Source organism: Chrysochloris asiatica, unplaced genomic scaffold (assembly GCF_000296735.1).
Source record: "Chrysochloris asiatica unplaced genomic scaffold, ChrAsi1.0 scaffold00096, whole genome shotgun sequence".
Lineage (NCBI taxonomy): Eukaryota > Metazoa > Chordata > Mammalia > Afrosoricida > Chrysochloridae > Chrysochloris > Chrysochloris asiatica.
This window is the reverse complement of record NW_006408614.1, coordinates 10,231,542-10,237,149: the sequence shown is the minus strand read 5'-3', so window position 1 is coordinate 10,237,149 and position 5,608 is coordinate 10,231,542. Positions and strand designations below refer to the sequence as shown.

The window sequence follows — 5,608 nt, the reverse complement described above, 5'->3', positions numbered from 1 at the left end:
TGAATGATGTTATAAATTTTTGCTGAAAAAAGGTTCCCCACTCCAGATCTAGACTGTTCTGGGGCACTGCAGTCTGGAGACTATTCTGAGTTCTGTTTTACGTCCTCCTCCAACCCCTGGGGTGGGGCTGTGGGTTACGCGCCAGACTGCAAAGCCGTTTGAACTACAAGGTCGGCAGTTCAAGCTCACAAGCTGCTCCTCAGAAACCCTATACAGGGTCACTATGGGTCGGAACTGACTCGACGACACTTCACAAAAACAACCATCCTGAATCTTGGTGTGGTGCTGTGAGTTAATGCTCTGGGCTGCAAAGTCAGCTTGAACCACAAGGTGAGTTCAAGCTTACCAGTCGCTCCTTGGAAATCCTATGCTATGGGCTGGAACCGGCTCTACGGCACTGAACAACAACAACAACCAACTCTTGGAGGAGTCCTGTTGTGGTGTTAGGGTTAACGCGCTGGATGGAATGCAAGGTAGGTTTGAACCGCAAGATCGTCGGTTCAAACTTACTAGCCGCTCCCTGGAAACCCAATACAGGGTCGCTTTGGGTCGGAACCTACTCAACCACACTTAATAACAACCACCACCGACTCCTGGTGTGGTGCTGTAGGACCAGCACCGGACTGCGAACCACAAGGTAGGCAGTTCAAACTCTCCAGTTGCTCCTTGGAAAGCCCATACAGGGATGCTACGCGTCAGAACTGACTCAACAGCACTTTAACAACAATAACAACCATCCCACAATGGAGCCCTGACACGGCGCTGTAGCACTGAGCCACTAACCACCAGGTTGGTGGTTCAAACCCACCAGCCACTCCTCAGAACCCTATAAAGGATCGCGGAGTTGGAATCAAGGTGAAGACACGTATCAACCCTGCTCCACAAAGGAGCCCTGGTAATGCAGTGGGTAAGCATTTGACTGTTACCCTAAAGCTTGGTGCTTCAGACCCACTAGCTGCTCTCCAGGAGATAGCTGTGACCGGCTGCTTCCTTCCACAGAGATGACAGCCTGGGAGGCCCTCTGGAGCTGTTCAACTCTGTCCTCCAGGGTTGCTCTGAGTCAGAACTGGGTGGCCTCGGGTGTTTGGTAGCATTCCACAGGATTCTCTGCAAACAACGCCCCACACCTCACCCCAGGAAGTCAGATTCCAGACTTATCTTCAACAGTACTTGGCTTTTTAATAAAACCCTGACACAGCAAATGAGAAAAGGGACTAAACTGGTGTTTTCTCTCCCATCGAGATAATGGATGTGTAAGAAATCGAGTATATAGTGGCTATCTCTTCTCCATTATTTTCACACTCCACTTCACAGATAAGTCCAAGGTCTAAATTGGCAATGTTGCCATAGCTGCTAAATAAAATCTATACCAAGGGATGTGAACAAAAAATAAGTACTCACACTGTCAAGAGGTCAGTGGAATACTACTGCAGATGTTTCAGAATCCCTTTTCCTACCTCATTCGGCCTTGAACCTTGAGGAGTTGGGTTAATATTTAGCTTGCCCTTTACTGTAAATTACAGCCTGTCAGTGGCTGTTTTCAGCCACACAGGAGCTATTTTGAATAGTGTGCCGAGGGCTCTCAATTCTCCAGGTTGCCATTTAAGGGTGAAGTTCCTCCTCTGGGTGAGATTTGCTTTCAGACTGCTCAAAGACAAGGATTCTGAGTGCCAGTTCATCTCATCATCAACTAACATCTGCTCCTCGTAAGTCTGTTTCGCTACAATCAGGCCACGCCACCTGTACCGGACGCCAGGAGCCCGGCGGCTGGAGGTGAGCAGAACGGTTCCTTCATAATACCTTCTGCCCTTGAGAAATCCCCATGCCAGGGTGAAAGAGAAGGAAGCCGAGAACTCGAGACCCGCGCAGCCCAAGGTGCCCAGAATAGGATTATGAAGGGTCCCCCAGCCTCCTTCCGAAGCCGGGACACAGGAACCTCCAGTCATAAACCTGCTTCCCCCTCCTGCAGCATCCACTACCTGAATGACGTAAGCCCAGGCAGGGACCATGACGCCCCGCACCGTCTAAGCCGGGGGATTTCTCTGCTCCCCCACCTATGTGTGCAGGTCCCCCTTCCCCACGCCAAGAATCCTCTATTCCCCGCAGGCCAGCCTCCTCCGGTTCCCCAACACCACCTTGCTGATTTCCGGGAGGTTCTGTTCCGCCGGCCACCCAGGCCTGCAATGCCCTCATCCCCCAGGTCTCTACCCGGATCCCCGCCTCTTCCAGCCGTCCCGACCCCGCCCGCGCGCTGGGGGCAATGCATAGAGGGGTACAGGTACACCTGGGCAGGTGACAAGTAGGGCAACTGAGGCCCAGAAGAGGAAGGCCACGCCCAGGGGTCCACAGCAACACAGCCAGGACCAGAGAGCAGCACTGACCTTTTCCGGGGGTACATTCCCGCACTAGTCCAATGGTGGGCGCGCCCCAAATGACCGTGCATTCGCCCCACGCAGGGGAGCTGGCCTTGACAAACGCGACCCCAACAGCCCGCCAACTAGGGAGCCGTGACCTTGGGCACAGCCTCCGATCCTCCCGGGGGACTGAGCCGGCGCCCCCGGCCCGAAACAGCCTGCGGCCCGCAGCCGCCCGCCCGGGCCTCCATCCGCCCGGGCCTCGCAGCCCCGTCCACCCCGCGCCCTCCCTGGGGAGCCGTGGCCTTACCTGGGCACCCCGAGACCGGCGAGGCGGTCCGGGGCCCAACACCATGCCCGGCCCGCACGGCGCGGCGGCGAGCAGGGAATTCGGTCCCTCACAGCGGAGCCGGCTCCGGGGCGGCGGGACCGGAAGGGGCGGGGCGGAGACTGGTCTGCCCTCGCTGGCGGCGGCGCGTCGGAGCGGGCGCTTTAAAAAAAAGATTCAAAGTCCCGAAGAACTTTATTGGGAACCAAACATGCAAACAGCGACGTGAGCCGCCGGGCGGGGCGGCTGCCCTCAAGGACCTCGTTGATTGGCGAGAGACGGAGGGGGCGGAGCTAGGAGGAAGTCCGGGACCGCTGAGTTTGTTGCGGAGTCTGCGCGCCGCGGCCTTTGGGCTCTGTCCTGCAGCCCGCCCTCCGTGCAGGCGCGGCCGTAGCTAGTAGGTTTGGTGCGTGCAGTGGCCTGCCCCATGCCCGGACTTCTGTCCCGGCTGCTTGCACCGTGGACGGAGCAAGTGGACCTGTACGTCACCTGTACAGAGCCTCCTCCCCGCCCCCGTGTGTGCCTCGGCTTGCTGGATCCGTCCCTATTTAAACATTTCTTTTTAAATTCTTGAGAATATACACAACACCGATTCAATCATGTCTCCATGTACAATTCAGTGAGATTGATGGCATTTCAAGTTATCCAACCGTTCTCACCCTCCTTTTCGGAATTGTGGGTGTTGTTTCTCCTTGTTGGTGTTGAAGAATACTGGCTATACCGTGGACTGGCAGAAAAACGAACAAGTCTGTCCTGGAAGAAATACAGAATGCTCCTTGGAACCAAAGATGGCCAGACTTCGCCCCACAACCTTGGACATGTTATCAGGAGGGACCAGCCTCTGAAGGAGGATATCTTGTATAACTCTTGAGGGCGTGGTCCATCTTTAGGAATTCAAGAGATGGCTAGGCCTAGCCGACAGATGGTTGAAACTAGCTGGCTGCTCTAGACTAGGGCATTTAAATATGAATACAGCCATGAAGACCTTGAGCAAGGCACTTTGGCTTCAATGGGGGGAGGGAAAATGGGACGTGCCTTAGAACTGTATATGAGGAACTGGAAAAAGAGGGGCTTTTTGGAGGCAAGAATTAAAACCGTTTCTGGCAAGCCACGTGGTGAGTCTCCCCGTGTCTGCTGAGTTGGGCGCCTGATTTTGCAAAATCAAATAAAGATAACCTCACTCTGGCTAAAATGAGTACAGATTGGATTTCCTGAGCGTTTGTCAGTATAGACAATGTTTCTCACAATGTGTTAAAATACAGGGTCAGAGAAAAAAACAGGAAGATCCCCAACATGGTGGAGTGACCCAGTGGTTGCCATATTAGACACAAATAGCAAGAATTGGGACGCTCGAGCAGGACCCCCGCAGAGCTCTGTTCTGTTGTACATAAAGTCCCTGTGAGTCGGAAGTGACTCCAGGGCAGCTAACAACACAACAGAAACTCATTTCCCGGCACTTCTCAACTGTTCTTTGAGCAGGCGGAAGCAATCTGATCCCACATAGCTAGTGCTTTAAAAGAGCCACGAGGCTCCAGGCAGACGTTCTGTACAAATGTTTCTTTCTTGTTTGTAGCTTACACGTTCTGCCCGTGTGTCTGCCCAAGTCCCTATCCCTTATGATTGGTAATAAGCAGCCCTGGGGATCAGATATCTGGGGGAGAGGCCATTCCAATTCCTCTTGAAATAGGAGGCTCATGACGTGGACCCCGCTAGAGGAGGGAAGGAGCTAGAACTTTGTTCCAAAAGCCCCACAGAAAGTTTTTCAGGCAACAGAGGGGCAGCACTGAGTCAGGAGGAAACCTTTGTTATTCTTCCTGCTGGGGGCCACTGGTCTCCCATCTTCACCCTCTCCAATGCTTAAGTGTAGGCACCTCTTTCTCAGCAAGACCTTCCCTGCTCAGAAAGGCCCATCAGAGTCTGAAGGGGCGCCAAAGTCCCTGTGTTCCCACTGAAATGTCCTGAGCCTGGTGCTCATCTCTTCTCATCATGGACCAGTCCCCTGATGAAACTCAGCTTCTCAGACCCTCTCTCCTGGTCACCAACCTCCTTCCCATGTTCCCATCCTAGGGCTCTAACAAGTGACCAAGCCACACCTGCTGGGTCAATACTGCAGAAGCTTGCTTGTTGCAGACACCAGGCAAGACGCTGTGTGAAGGCATAACTTAGTTGCTTTGTTGTTGTTAAGTGCCATCGAGTCGGTTCCGACCCATAGCGACCCTATACAGGGTTTCTGAGGCTGTAAATCTTTACGGGAGCAGAAACCCTCATCTTTCTCCTGCGGAGCGGCTGTTAGTTTCGAACTGCTGACCTTGCAGTTCACAGCCCGATTCGTAACCACTATGCTACCAGAGTAGGCCACACAAAATTACCAAGTTAAAATATTAGCCTACTATGTTTGGTCAAATATTCAATTAACTCACCCCTAATGTGGTGGCTCCTTGGAAACCCTATACAGGGTCACTGTGAGTTGGAACTGACTCGAAGGCATTTAACAACAACAGTGTGATGGCTAGAACCGAGGTTGCCTTGGCAGGGCCAGACCAAATAGTTCTGAGAGCCCTATGTGTGGCGCTGTGGGTTAATGCGCCACACTGCAAAGCCGTTTAAACTGCAAGGTTGGCGGTTCAAACTCACCAGCTGCTCCTTGGAAACCTTACACAGGGTCGCTATGGGTCGAAACCGACTCAATGGCACTCAACAACAACAACATATGCTGCTTGAAGTCCTAGTGCGGCGCTGCAGGTTACTGCACTGGACTGCAAAGTCAGTTCGAACTCCAAGGTCAGAAGTTCAAGCTCACCAGCCGCTCCTCAGAACCCCTATACAGGGTTGCCATGAGTCAGAAACAACGCACTAAACAACAACAACAGTGAGGTCATTCATGAATGATTCCAAAAGACGGTCCCAAAGTGCCATCAGTAGGTGA

At 53.2% G+C, this 5,608-nt stretch overlaps 1 protein-coding gene across 1 annotated transcript in view; it reads right to left on the bottom strand.

Moving 5' to 3' along the window:
- The window catches only part of UBE2F (ubiquitin-conjugating enzyme E2F (putative)), a 30,720-nt gene extending 27,990 nt beyond the window's left edge, over positions 1–2,730 (bottom strand). Inside the window, exon 1 of the mRNA XM_006866782.1 lies at positions 2,665–2,730. The gene's annotated coding sequence lies outside the window, so the exon portion shown is untranslated. The remainder of the gene's footprint in view (positions 1–2,664) is intronic.
- Positions 2,731–5,608: the final 2,878 nt, after the last annotated feature.